General features: G+C 43.5%; 1 protein-coding gene across 1 annotated transcript in view; it reads right to left on the bottom strand.

Moving 5' to 3' along the window:
- plxna3 (plexin A3) overlaps positions 1-15,982 on the bottom strand; it is a 182,182-nt gene that overhangs the window by 143,137 nt on the left and 23,063 nt on the right. The gene's annotated exons all lie outside the window — the stretch shown is intronic.

The following is a 15,982-nucleotide window of genomic DNA, read 5'->3' as shown; positions in this document are numbered from 1 at the left end:
GTATTTTTTTTTTGGGGTGAACTACTCCTTTAATAAAAAGGTGAAAATGTTGAAGTTTTAAAATATATAATTTTTTATATTCAACAGCAACAACTAGGGGAAAGGGTACCAGGCACCAGTAAAAGCTTGGTCTGGCTCTCTGCACTTAAAAAAAACACAAAACAATACAGTAAATGTACAGTATTGTCATAAACATGGGACATTAGAACAAGCAGAGGGAATAACAGTCTGACCCCAATTAGACCAAAGAGCAGAAAAAGCCCAGCAGAGTTATGGGTTGTGAGTGAGAGAGAGAGCCGTTAGTGCATGGAGCGGAGCAGAGCAGAGCGAGCGTTAGCGCCATTGAATAGCCAGTCAGGGACCAAAGTAATAGCTTAATGTAAGGGCCTGATAGAGGTCTGTCTGGCCGTGATGGTGGCCATATAATCAACCACAGTACTTGAGTCAAAGTATAAATACTCCTCCTGGTCAAATATACTCAACTACAACAAGTGACATTTGTAGTTAAAGTACTGGAGTACTTGCTTAAACCCATTCAATCTGGGAACGAATCTGTTGTCATTTTAGATTTGAGCTAAAACCATTATTTTTATACTTTGGCTATTAAAAAAATTGCAGATCTACAAGCTCATAGTGCCACGCTACAAGCTTTTTTAAAAACATTTTTAACTCAAAAATTGTTGCTTCTGGGGGGTCCCTGGAACAACATTCTGATGGGGATCGGCAGCCAAACAAAAATGTGGGGGGTCCTTGACAAGAAAAGGTTTGAGCACCACTGATATTAGAGCAACTATAGTTTATCAGAAAAATGAAGACATTAAGACATTTGACGGTTACAAATGTTCGCTTAAAAAAAAATGCACACATTTTCACGATTTTTCAAAAATAGCAGATCTACAAGCTCATAGCGCGGCACTCGGTGCCGCGCTATGAGCTTGTAGATTCACGAATTGAATCGTAACAAAAAAAAAAAAAAACACTCAATAAACAAGTACAGATAGCCTCAACGTTTTACTTAAGTAAAAGTACTCAAGTAAATGTACTCTGTGACTGTCCAGTGTCCACCCACTTTTAAGTAAAGAGGCAGAGAGAGGTCTGCTCCTAAGGGGGGCCGGCGAGGGGGGGGGGGGGGGGTGTATGCTGTTTCAAAGTTACCAGGACTAGGAGGAGAAACGAGGCAAAAACATCTGTATCAATGGAGGAGCGGCTTACAGGCCGGCGTGGATCAATGGACATCCACTGCAGTGAGAGAAATCAAAGGCTTCATCTATTGATCGGAAACAAGGTTCTGCATCAACAGCCTGACCCTCCACCAAGAAGGAACAAAATGAAGCTCGGAGAAAAAAAAAACTCAAACCTAAAAATCATGGATCCATCCAGCTAAACCCCGCCCCTCCCCCCCGGTCGTTCCAGGAAACAGTAAATATCAATTCACACACTGGGTGGGACAACTTCTTCCTATAATTATACATAAGGGCCCTGGCACTCACTTCATCTGGCAGGTTTGAATTAGCAATAAGCTCAGCTTAGCGGACAACGCGCACACAGCATAATATGACACAGTCAGAAAGGTATTGTATATAACCACACACACAAACAGGCTCATTTGTACCGGGCGTTTCCCCCGCCAATGATGTGACGCGAATGACGCGATATGATGCCATAATGACACAAATGCTGGGTACTGCACTATTTGGTAACACTTCACTTATTAAAGGAATAGTTCACCCCCCAAAAATATTTCTTTCTATCGATTACACCCCATGGAGGCTTGAATTCATGGATATACAGTATATCTTTTTTTTCTTCATATTCCTAAGCCAATAATTTGATGACCAGCGGACCGGTAGGCAGTGGTTCCGGTAGGAGACACAAAGGAGACTCTTTGTGTCTCCAACCGGAACCGCTGCTGGTCATCACATTATTGTCTTAGAGAATGAGACAAAAAACTACAAAATATCCATGAATTCAAGTCTCCATGGGGTGACTAATCGATATAAAAAATAAGTCATTTTGGGGGTGAACTAACTCTTTAAGCTCATGTCTATAATGCAGGCTTGCAATAAGGCTTCATAACACTGGTTATGAATGTTTATAAAGCATGCATAACAACTTATAACAAGGTTTATGAAGTATTATGAAGTGCTGGTCATAATGCATTATAAGCTCAGCCAAACAGCACATTATAACTGCCATACATGGTCAGTTCTAAAGCGTCTTTATGCATTTAAAGTCAGTTCTAAAGCGTCTTTATACATTTAAAGTCAGTTCTAAAGTGTCTTTATACATTTAAAGTCAGTTCTAAAGTGTCTTTAGTGTTAACACTATTTCAATAGAATTGAGAAATAAAGAGAAAGAGAGAAAGAAAGAGAGAGAGAGAGAGAGAGACGAATAGATTTCACACTTTTATCTTCTGATCAGAATAATGAAAGACATCAATTCTGAAGAGAAACAGAGTGAAAAGGCTGCACTTTTTACACTGCTTTAAAAATGTCAAAACGGGAGAGAAAGCAGGAGAGAGAGAGAGAAGGAGAGCAACAAGGGGGAAAGAGGAGAGGAGAGGAGAGGAGAGGAGAGGAGAGGAGAGGAGAGGAGAGGAGAGGAGAGGAGACAGAGCAGCAGAGAACTGAACAGGGAGGTTTTATGTTAAATAATAAAAGCAGAGCCGTTTAATTTGTTAACAGTGACATGTTGACTCCACCCCGCTGAGACATGCTGTGAACACATTCCCAACGCTCCCACACACACACACACACACACACACACACACTCACAGTTCAATAAGGCACTCATAAATTAAAATGCCTGACTGTGTCTGCAGACAGACAGAAAAAGTACTCACATTTTTTCTTGAGTATAAGTATCAATACTGCAATGTAGAAGTACTCCGTTACAAGTAAAAGTTACGAATTCAAAATGTACTCATGTAAAAGTACAAAAGTATTGGTATCAAAATGTACAAAAGTAAAAGCACTCATTACACAGAATGCCCCATTTCCCAAGTTTTCAAATGTATAACATTTATAAAAATCGCGAGTAACTAAAGTTTTCAAATAATTGTAGAAATTGTGAAGTAAAAAATACCTCAAAATTGTACTTAAGTACTTGAGTACATGTACTTGGATACTTTACACCACTGCTCATGAACTGCAGGTAGATGGCTGCTGTAATCCATCTGTGTGTAAAGTAGGATTTATGAATGCTTTACGTTGTTTTGACATAATGTATGGAGTCTGGTATTATACAAACCATTTATATTAGACATACACGCCGTAAATTATTTTCATTAGGTATACATAATATCGTTGCCGTCGGGCAGAAACCTTGTGTCTCCATATTTCATGTATGTTTTAAGTTAATGGCCTACTTCATCGTGCAAAACTGCCAAACAAAAGTAGCAAAAAATAGCCGATCTACAAGCTCACAATGCGTCGTGATGATGCTATTTCTGTCTAATGTTACACCTTGAATATTGATGCTGGGGTTCAAGTGGTTAAATAGCTAATTAACACATCGGGTGCCAAACACGGTCTGGACCGTGTTTTCACAGAGTAGCGCATTGGTGCCGAACACGGTCCAGACCGTGAAATATGTCTTTTTGTTTTTTTCGTTTTTCTCCACACGGGCGGGGCTAGAGCAGCTCTGGGAGTACCCATTGTGATCTTGAGAAGGATAGGCCAGATAGATCACCGGAAACAAAAACATGGCTCCCATCCACTTCGTGTCTATTTCCTTCTTTAAAACACCTATATCTCCGAATCTGTTTCCGGTGGGGAAAACCGGTCATGCGCGATGCGCGATCCCCCCCCATTGTAACTCGCGAGTGAAATGTTATCGTTCCAGGCTGTAGCCAGGGTCATCGCGCAACATGAATGGATGTTTTTTTTTTACATGGATTTGCTCCTCGTGGAGTCTAGAGCTTTAAACAGCAAAGCGCAGTCAATGGGGAGAATGCTGGCACCCAACGTAAGTTGTTATGAAAAAATGCTGGCACCCAATGTGTTAACTATACGCTATTATACATTATTTGCATTAGATATGCATTATTTTTTTAAACAATTACATTTGATATTATTTTTTATAAATACATTACATAAGATATTCATTTGTTATAATAATCATTAGATACTATGTAACATATGTCTTGCAAGGTGTCTGAAAGCTGAGCCAGTTCATAGCACGCACAGATGCACACACACACACCATAAATAACACACACACACACACATTGGCCATCTCTCATCCCTTCCAACAGACTGGAAAAGATCAGGGCCACAAAGGCAGACACACACATACACACACACACACACACACACACAAACAGGTTCCCAGCAATGTTGAGTTGCTTTGGACAGCACACACACACACACAGGCTCCTGCAGTGGTGAGTGTAAGATAGATTCGGTGTGTGTGTGTGTGTGTGTGTGTGTGTGTGTGTGTGTGTGTGTGTGTGTGTGTGTGTGTGTGTGAGAGAGAGAGAGCAGCAGACAGTGATAGAGAGAGCGATAGAGACAGATAGAGAGAGGGACAGAGAGATAGAGAGACAGATAGCACAATAAAGTGAGAGAGATAGAGACAGACAGAGTGATAGAGACACTAGAGCCCAACCGAAACGGAATTCTTTAGAGTGTGTGTGTGTGTGTGTGTGTGTGTGTGTGTGTGTGTGTGTGTGTGTGTGTGTGTGTGTGTGTGTGTGTGTGTGTATAAAAATGGTGAAATGGTAGATGGTGCATTTATATAGCGCTTTTATCCAAAGCGCTTTACATAGATTGTGCATTACATTCACATCACACTCACACTCACACACATTCATATACCGAGGGAGGAGGAAACCATGCAAGGCACCAACCTGCTCATCGGGAGCAATTAGGGGTTCAGTGTCTTGCTCAAAGACACTTCGACAATAACGCGTGGTGTGTGTGTGTGTGTGTGTGTGTGTGTGTGTGTGTGTGTGTGTGTGTGTGTGTGTGTGTGTGTGTGTGTGAAAACAAACACAGTTTGCAGTGATCCTTCAGTTGGGTACAGCTGTGCACTGAATAAGTGCAAAAAAGTCAAATAAAAGGGCATGCAAAACTTCAAATCCGAGTTACCACAAACATATGAACCGAGCGCACCGTACACAGCACGCTGTACTGATGGTCCATTGTGGAACCTTTGGCCGTCAACCTTTACTTTATAGAGTGTGGAGCACTGAGGTAGTGCTCTAGTTAGAAAACAGGCCTTGATAGCCACAGCGTTGATATACTGAATGTAATAGATAAGAACTTCAGAATTCTCCAGGTGCTCAACCGAACGCTTGTTTGCATGCAGACTCTGATGTGGAGCGAATTGCCTTCGTGATATATCAGGTCGTATTGTTTTAATATCATTAATTTGCTGTTTTTTTATTCACATAGTATAGAGGGAATCTCCCTTGTTTGTCAATAAAGATGCCATGTTCCTGCTGCACAATTTTGGCACGCGCCGAGAACGGGCGAGAATAGCAGACCTACAGTACAAGCTCAACGTGTACAAGCAGTGAAATTTGGTCGGGGATTGTTCGGGAAAGTGTGCTACAATCTAACATTTTATTACACGGCCTGGTTGAATGCTTGATTCTGATTGGTCAATCACTGAATTCAGCTGTGTTTTATTTCTTGATAATGACCGATGAGCTCTATTACAGACCTCTGTCTAATCAAAGGCTCAGAGCACCTGGCTCATATCAATCTGTGCTGCTTGATTTGATGCCGTATCCAACATGACAGCCATGTAAACACTGTGCACAAAGATGATAAGCACACAAGGTCCTTGTAGTGGTGCTGGCTCACGGCAGAACAATCTCAAGGTAAATTGTCAAAAGACAAAAAGTGGCCGCACACATAACAGTTCGTGAACGTTTCGGCAAACAAATGCCTTCTTCAGGGTATGACCCCAGCGCAACACTTAGTTTTGTTGTTACCTTTGGGTAAATGTATGTATTTATTTATTATAGTAGCCGTGTAATAAGCGGGATAATTGATGGGTAGCTGGTCATTATTGAACATTAAAGCCTTCGGGGTGATTATAATCACCCTGTTCGGGCTTTAATTTTCAATAATGACCAGCTACCCGTGAATTATCCCTTGCATAATACATTTAATCAAAAAATAAAAAATAAAAGTGCACAATGAAGAATGTTAGGTTCAGGGTCTTGTCTTGGACAGGTACAACACCTTATTTAGCAGCGTCTTTCCAAACATGTACAGCTAATTGCAGATATCTAAATCAAAGCAGTAATGTTCAATTGAATGTGCAAAAGGAGTCAAGCATATATCCATAGGATAAGCAGCAGTTTTCGATCGAATTCTCGGAGTGTCGCACAGCAAGGTGTGAGTCGGGCTTTAGCCCCAAAGCCTGTCACCAGGGTTGATTTCGTCGACTACAACTGAGACAAAAACTACCTTTTTTCACTGACGAAATAAAACTAAATAAAAACTAAGCTAGGATGACTAAAACTAAGACTAAATATATTGACAATTTCATCAACAAATAAAAACTAGACTAAAATGTTAGTGATGGATCTAGTGGAGAAGAGATCCAGTAGAACTAAAAGACGAGTTATTTTATGTTTGGTTGCGCTCGGGTGTTGTGCTCTGAAAATAGCAGATCTACAAGCTCACAACGTGTTGTGCTGCAACGCGTTGTGAGCTTGTAGATCGGCTATTTTCAGCATGCAGCCAAGTGTAAAATCAGGCATTATGACGCCATCAAGGCACCGCCGAAATACATTATAGTCGACTAAATCAACTGTAGATTTAGTCGACTATCATCTTATATTATTCGACTAAAACTAGACTAAAACTAAAACATTTCAGATGACTAAAATATGACTAAAACTAAATCTAAATGTGCCGTCAAAATCAACAGTGATCCTGTCCCGTTGGCAGCCTGAGAATCAAGAACTTGAAGTCCTGACTTGTTTCCCAAACCGAAAACCGGAGACTTCAAAGTCCTAGAACTTGAAGTCTCCGGTTTTGGGAACACTTGGGGGTTTCTCAGTGAAATAACAACCAAACGCAGAAAGACAAGTGGAAAAGACTAAAGCGGTGTGTGTTCAGCAGCCTTCAGGTCTGTCTGCTGCTGGCAACACATCAAACATAATATAAGATGGTCTGAAACGACACCATGAGAATACTGTCCCTGCTGCTGCTGCTAGGAAGGGAAAAAAAACTTAAAATCAAGGCTGCTATCAGAGAGAAGCTGGAGGACAGAGACTCTGCTTGTCATGATTTATTCCACGAATGCACAGCTATTGACCCAATGCTTCAAGGTCTTTCCTCTGGTGGATGACGCCGGTTGTGAAAAGAATAGAGAGACGTGTGACTAAAAAGTATCAATACTGCAATGTAGAAGTACTCCGTTACAGGCAAAAGTTCGGAATTCAAGATTTACTTCAGTGCAAAAGTCTTGGTATCAAAATGTACTTAAAGTACAAAAGTAAAAGTACTCATTATGCAGAATGTCCCATTTCACAAGTTTCCAAACTTTGTATAAAAGTATAAAAAAATCGTTAGAAAATAGCAGATCTACAAGCTCACAATGCGTCGCATTGTGAGCTTGTAGATCTGCTATTTTCAAATGGCCGAAATGTATATAGGGCTGAAGTGGTTAATGTATGTTTTTTGTTTTGTAATAATAATCTAAATCTAAAAAGTAACTAGTAACTACATTTTCCAAATAATTGTAGTGGAGTAAAAGTACAATATTTGCCTCTGAGATGTAGTGAAATAGAAGTAAAAGTACTGAAACAATTCCTGTTGTGAAAAGAATAGAAAGGAAGAAAAAAAAAAGAACTGTGGCTTCAAAACCGGAAACCGCACCAAACTTTTTGCGTACCGTTATACCCCTGGTACTGTATGTGTATAATGGTGTATGTGTGTGTGTGTGTGTGTGTGTGTGTGTGTGTGTGTGTGTGTGTGTGTGTGTGTGTGTGTGTTCTAGGGAGTTTTATACACACCAGTACATCAACTGGATGTGAGCATTACTCTGTGAGTGCAATGTAATGGTCACCTGTATTGACTGAGCCGTCTGTGTCAGGTAGTCACACACACACACACAGACACAGTTAATTAGCTTGTAAACCTACAGGGAGAAACAGACAGCGAGTAAGGCTCCCTACACACTGCAAGATATTTGATCCGATTAGGCTGTCGGGGACCTTTTTTGTCGCTCGCCGACAAACCCTCCGATCGGACATTGCTCGCCGATATGTTGCTCGCTGTGTGTGAAAGGTACTGCGAGAAGATCCCCCCGCAATCAAAAATGATCGCCGATACGTTCCCGACCGTTTCTAGATTTCTAGCATGTTTGATATTTGTCTCTCTCGCCGAGTGGAGATCTTACAGTATGAATGGAGTTGTGATCACTCTGCCAGGAGATCCATGCTACAACAGCCAATGAGAGCACATTACAGTCACGCACCGTGGCTATGAGAGAGTCGCTGGACCTGACCGCAACACAACATTTAGTCCTCCCGCATACTCGCATAATACCGCAATGTTACCGACCAGACAGTCCTGTATTAAGTTAAACATTATAAAACAGATTGAGAGAGTGAGCGAGCTTGCTCGAGGATGGGGCTGTTTATTTGAGAGGAATTGCACAGACAACGAGAGAGAGAGCTGTGTGTGTATGTGTGCGTGCGTGCGTCACACACACACACACACACACACACACACACACACACACACACACACACACACACACACACACACACACACACACACACACACACACACACACACACACACACACACACACACACACACACACACACACACACACACACACACACACACACACACACACACACACACACACACACAAAATAAAGACACCGAAACATGAGAAGAAAGCAAATCAAAGAGCTCAGTAATGAAAGTGTCTCAGAGAGACAAACAGAGGCAGATGGTTCCACCAAAATGAACCTGCATAAGATACTGGTTGAATAAATAAATAAATCATCAGTAGTGAAAATTGCAGATCTACAAGATGAAAGTTTTTTTTTCAGTTGCTTCTTATTGATATTCAGTGTATTCAATTCTTATTTTAAACTTGGTCTCAGTAAAAAAGGAACATCTCAGACGCAGCATTGTGACTAACTGGGCATAAATGTTTTAGCAAATTCCACATAAAACTACCATAAGGAACCAGGGTAGAACATGGCAGAAAGAGTATTGGCATCAAAATATACTTAAAATGTTAACGCGCAACTCGCGATGCGACGTGTTAATTGTGAGCTAGTAGATCTGCTATTTTCAAATAGCCTAGGTATAAAATGGGGCTAAAGTGGTTAATGTATGTTTTATAATGTAATAATTCGGCAAAGTAACTAGTAACTAAAGTTTTCAAATAATTGTAGTGGAGTAAAAGTACAATATTTGCCTCTGAGATGTACAGTAGTGGAGTAGAAGTACCGGTAAAAGTTTCAAAAATTGCAAATACTCCAGTAAACAAAAAAATACCAAAAAATGTTACTTAAGTACAGTACTTGAGTTTGTACTTAGTTAATTTACAGGGACCAATCAGAAGGCTGACAATGGGTCAAGGGCGGCAACCTGGCCTGGCGAGGATCTGCACTCCGAGGAGCACAACTCTCTAGTTTATACTGTGAAAGATCTGCTCTAGAGTTAACCTATAATGTCCTAAAAAAAGGGACGGCAGGGTTAATGTGGTAAAAGAGACAAACATCACAGTCACACAACAGAGTCAACACAGTGTGTTTCATGTGTGTTGCTGTGTTGTTGTTGTTGCAGTATTCTCATCACATGTAGAAATAAGGTCTCAAGTAAGTCCTTTGATCAGACAATTCATCATAATTATATTCATCTTCATAAACACAAAACACAATACAGTTTAGGTTTCTGGTCAAAAAGGGGCTTGTCTGTCTGTCTGTCTGTCTGTCTGTCTGTCTGTCTGTCTGTCTCTCTCTCTCTCTTCTGTCCTCTGGCCCCTAATTTGCATCTCCCCCTCTCCCCCTTCGACCCCTTCTTGCCCCTGTGTGTGTGTGTGTGTGTGTGTGTGTGTGTGTGTGTGTGTGTGTGTGTGTGTGTGTGTGTGTGTGCGCCAGTAAATGGGGGTTTTGGTAACAAAGCTGCATTGTGTTTCACATCCTGGGCAGAGGAAAAAGCCGTAACACACACACACACACACACACACACACACACACGGGGTGCTCAGACACAGGCAGGTTTGTGTTGAACGTTGTGCCTCACAAATGTACCAGCCATCATAATGTACAGTCATAATGGCATCATGAATGATGGATCACTCACATGTCCCCAATATGCTGATAGGCTGTGGCTCCCATACTGGGACATGGTATAATAGGCCAACATTGGGCTTTGAAAAGGAACGCACCCAGTTCCATCCCTGGATCCCTAACAAGCCGTGTCCACAGTCTAGAGAATGTCTTTTTTTAGTTGGCAGCACCAGTCATTTCTATTGTAACAGTGTTGAGTTTGACAGCACATTTTGATTTAGTTTTAGTCATAGTCTTTTGAATCAAATTCCATTTAGTTTTCATTCATATTTTAGTCATCTGAAACGTTTTAGTTTTTGTCTAGTTTTAGTCGACTAAATATCATAAGATTTTAGTCGACTAAAATCTACAGTTGATTTAGTCGACTAAAATGTATGTTGGCGGTGCCTTGATGGCGTCGTAATGGCTGATTTTACACTTGGTTGCATGCTGAAAATAGCCGATCTACAAGCTCAAAATGTGTCGCACTGCGACGCGTTGTGAGCTTGTAGATCTGCTATTTTCAGAGCACAACACCAGAGCGCAACCAAACATAAAATGACTTGTCTTTTAGTTCTACTGGATCTCTTCTCTACTAGATCCCTCACTAACATTTTAGTCTAGTTTTCGTCAGTGAAAAAAGGTACAGTAGTCATAGTTTTAGTCGACAAAATTAACACTGGTGCTCCTCTTCCCAGCGCAGATCAGCGCTCTCAACGCCCGGTGTTCTGTGGTGCAGCGCCCCGGTGTTCTGTGGTGCAGCGCCCCGGTGTTCTGTGGTGCAGCGCCCCGGTGTTCTGTGGTGCAGCGCCCCGGTGTTCTGTGGTGCAGCGCCCCGGTGTTCTGTGGTGCAGCACCCCGGTGTTCTGTGGTGCAGCGCCCCGGGGCGCTTCAAGCTGGAAACAGTTTAACTTTTTGGGAGAGGAGCGCCTTAGGTCATTTGATCCTCCTGACTGTGTGTGACAACCAACCCGTTAATCATTACTACAACCATTGTTTCAGCTAAGCTATTTGTGCTAGTAGTAACGCAGATAACACAGCGTTTGAGCAGTGAGCACCTCGATGGTTGATAGGTTAGAACAGTGCAGGCATCACACACTGTGTGTGAGCGCTATGAACATCAAATTAAATGGTGCATTTATATAGCGCTTTTATCCAAAGTGCTTTACATTGATTACATTCACCCATTCACACACATATTCAACCATGCAAGGCACCAACCTGCTCATCGGGAGCAATTAGGGGTTCAGCGTCTTGCTCAAGGACACTTCAACACTAACTCTGGGGGAGCCCGGGATCAAACTGGGAACCTCGCGGTTCCCATCCGCCAGCTCTGCCGGGGCCACTCTACCCCTGAGCCACTGCCGCCTGGCATGACTGTCTACGGGCACATTGGCGCGTAGACATAGGCAGGCACAAGGCTGCCTCACAGCTGCAGCACTGATTTGAGAGCGCCGTTTGGCCGGCACCCTATTTGCCTATCGGGCAACACAAGACTCCCACGGCTGACATTGAGGAATAGCATCCATTGTCCGCTCCTGTTGTACGGCTGTGTGACAATGTCACTTCCGACAAAACGCGTCCTCGAAATACAGGGACGTCAGACGGCCTGATTAAACGGCAGGTCATTCTGTCTGTGATACCTCCCTATAGCAGACCGGCTGAACAACGTGTTAGCTTCATTCTGTCTGTGATGCCTCCCTATAGCAGACCAGCTGAACAACGTGTTAGCTTCATTCTGTCTGTGATGCCTCCCTATAGCAGACCAGCTGAACAACGTGTTAGCTTCATTCTGTCTGTGATACCTCCCTATAGCAGACCGGCTGAACAACGTGTTAGCTTCATTCTGTCTGTGATGCCTCCCTATAGCAGACCAGCTGAACAACGTGTTAGCTTCATTCTGTCTGTGATGCCTCCCTATAGCAGACCAGCTGAACAACGTGTTAGCTTCATTCTGTCTGTGATACCTCCCTATAGCAGACCGGCTGAACAACGTGTTAGCTTCATTCTGTCTGTGATGCCTCCCTATAGCAGACCAGCTGAACAACGTGTTAGCCTCATTCTGTCTGTGATGCCTCCCTATAGCAGACCAGCTGAACAACGTGTTAGCTTCATTCTGTCTGTGATACCTCCCTATAGCAGACCGGCTGAACAACGTGTTAGCTTCATTCTGTCTGTGATGCCTCCCTATAGCAGACCAGCTGAACAACGTGTTAGCTTCATTCTGTCTGTGATGCCTCCCTATAGCAGACCGGCTGAACAACGTGTTAGCTTCATTCTGTCTGTGATGCCTCCCTATAGCAGACCGGCTGAACAACGTGTTAGCTTCATTCTGTCTGTGATGCCTCCCTATAGCAGACCGGCTGAACAACGTGTTAGCTTCATTCTGTCTGTGATGCCTCCCTATAGCAGACCGGCTGAACAACGTGTTAGCTTCATTCTGTCTGTGATGCCTCCCTATAGCAGACCAGCTGAACAACGTGTTAGCTTCATTCTGTCTGTGATGCCTCCCTATAGCAGACCAGCTGAACAACGTGTTAGCTTCATTCTGTCTGTGATGCCTCCCTATAGCAGACCGGCTGAACAACGTGTTAGCTTCATTCTGTCTGTGATGCCTCCCTATAGCAGACCGGCTGAACAACGTGTTAGCTTCATTCTGTCTGTGATGCCTCCCTATAGCAGACCGGCTGAACAACGTGTTAGCTTCATTCTGTCTGTGATGCCTCCCTATAGCAGACCGGCTGAACAACGTGTTAGCTTCATTCTGTCTGTGATGCCTCCCTATAGCAGACCGGCTGAACAACGTGTTAGCTTCATTCTGTCTGTGATGCCTCCCTATAGCAGACCGGCTGAACAACGTGTTAGCTTCATTCTGTCTGTGATGCCTCCCTATAGCAGACCGGCTGAACAACGTGTTAGCTTCATTCTGTCTGTGATGCCTCCCTATAGCAGACCGGCTGAACAACGTGTTAGCTTCATTCTGTCTGTGATGCCTCCCTATAGCAGACCGGCTGAACAACGTGTTAGCTTCATTCTGTCTGTGATGCCTCCCTATAGCAGACCGGCTGAACAACGTGTTAGCTTCATTCTGTCTGTGATGCCTCCCTATAGCAGACCGGCTGAACAACGTGTTAGCTTCATTCTGTCTGTGATGCCTCCCTATAGCAGACCAGCTGAACAACGTGTTAGCTTCATTCTGTCTGTGATGCCTCCCTATAGCAGACCGGCTGAACAACGTGTTAGCTTCATTCTGTCTGTGATGCCTCCCTATAGCAGACCAGCTGAACAACGTGTTAGCTTCATTCCCACAAAGACATCAGGGAGTGGAATCTCCATGGCCTGACAACAGGAAAGTGCTTCTGGATCACATTAACGCCACCATTGTATCATTTACCCTCGACCTATATCAAATGTCCATAAATGTCTCTCCACCCCCTAACCACTATACTTGTGGCTCTTTTTTTTTGACAAATAAGTCTAACCCAGGACATGACCCGTTAGGCTTGTGACCTGCTTGAGACAGCGCACCTCCGTCATGGTCCAAAACTTAAAGTCAATGGAGGGGAATCGCGGCAGCTATCCACGGCTTTTGAGGTTTTCTAGTCGTCTATTTACGGAATGTTAATCCATGTTATGTCACCGTGTTGTTGGGTGAGATCGAGTTGGTTCACCCTATTAAGACACGCCCCGAATAGGGAGGCCGGGGTGCTTGTGGTTAATGTGATATTATTACGGTTACAAGTGGGAGTTAAAAGTTACAGGATAACAGATAGCTAGAATATGAGGAGTATACTGTAGGACTGATATGACATTGAGAGCAAACACAGGCTACAGACAGCGGATGAAAGCAAGGAACTTATTTAGAAATGGTCTGGAATTTTCTGCAACATGTTTAGACATTTTGACTACCTCAGAAACAGACCAAAGGATCATGCCCCCCCCCCAGTGGAAAACTATAACATACATCAACATGCCGCCAACATACATCAATATACCACACTTTATCATACATCAATCTCTCTCTCTAATTACAGACTATTGTATTTACAGTAGACTAGTCTTGTTTAGAGCAAAACATCAGAGAGCAGGTCTCTGTTACAACTATCATTATACTGAGAGAGAGAGAGAGAGAGAGAGAATTTTGAAAATACTTACTACAGAATACAACAATTCAGCAAAAAATAGATTACTGTGCCCGATATTAATGAAAAAAAACATACAATCTTACACAAACCACAAACCATTAAATAGAGAGAATGAGTTCTCCATGCTCTCCCACACCATACACAAAACCCCTCCCACAGCCCATGTTAAGTTGAACACCTCAAGATTGTCCACTGTTCTGTAATAGGCGTGCTCAACCCTAAGGCCACCAGTCCTTGCACAACTTGCACAGGGTCTACAGACCCCACCCCCTGGGTTTTGTTTTTCCTGGTTATTCAGATAGCCAGCTTGGCCACCCCGAGACGAGAGAGACAGAGAGAGACAGAGAGAGACAGAGAGAGACAGAGAGAGACAGAGAGAGACAGACAGACAGGCAGAGAGAGACAGAGAGAGACAGACAGAGACAGACAGAGACAGACAGAGACAGACAGAGACAGACAGACAGGCAGAGAGAGACAGAGAGAGACAGAGAGAGACAGAGAGAGACAGAGAGAGACAGACAGAGACAGACAGAGAGAGACAGAGAGAGACAGACAGAGACAGACAGAGACAGACAGAGAGAGACAGAGAGAGACAGACAGAGACAGACAGAGACAGACAGAGAGAGACAGAGAGAGACAGACAGAGACAGACAGACAGAGAGAGACAGAGAGAGAGACAGAGAGAGAGAGACAGACAGAGAGAGACAGAGAGAGACAGACAGACAGACAGACAGAGAGAGACAGACAGACAGACAGAGAGAGACAGAGAGAGACAGAGAGAGAGACAGAGACGAGAGAGACGAGAGAAACAGAGAGACAGAGAGAGAGAAATGTGACAGCTCCACCAAGCGCATTGGGTCGTGTAAATGTGACGTTCTGTTCCACAGGCTAAGTTACAATGTGGATCAGTAGGAGCTGAGCGTCCATAAAGACAGCTCTCCACCACACCGATGTAGTCCCGACTCAGCGGCGGGAGGCGTGGGAAAGCGTCTGCTGCCGACAACTTGTTGTCGGATAGCATCGTTCCGTCACGTCCGGACCTCTATCCACCCGACGATGAGAAACCGAGCATGTTCAGTCTGTGGGTCGACTGGTAGAGCCGTGGGGCAGTGAAGAGGGGGGAGAGAGGGGGGTAAAGGTTTGGTCCGAGCTGTGAGTGAAACAAGCGACCAGGTCTATGAGAAAACAAGCCCAAAAGAAGCGACCAGTTTCACCACTTTCAGAAATTCAGAAACAAGCCCAAACAAAAGCAACCAGCGACTATGAATATTTACAAGCGACTTTATGGGAAAATAAGCCCAACGTCGCTTATAATAAGCAGACCTGGCAACACTGGCAGGCCAGCCTGCCAGCTCTAATGCATTAACACAACAATGTGCACATCAGACGACTGCTTATGCTGAACTAAATGCCACCTTTTGCCAACAGACTACCAGTCTGTTGCAGTCTGAAGTAGTCTGTTTGGTGGAGAGTCACCTTAAGAGTGTCTGTTTGTCTGTCTGACTGTGTGTTAGTTTTGTCTGTCTGTCTGTCTGTCTGTCTGTCTGTCTGTCTGTCTGTCTGTCTGTCTGTCTGT

Source organism: Gymnoscopelus braueri (assembly GCF_963280865.1).
Source record: "Gymnoscopelus braueri genome assembly, chromosome: 12".
NCBI lineage: Eukaryota > Metazoa > Chordata > Actinopteri > Myctophiformes > Myctophidae > Gymnoscopelus > Gymnoscopelus braueri.
The sequence above is the reverse complement of the archived record's forward strand: the minus strand, read 5'-3'. Positions and strand labels throughout refer to the sequence as shown.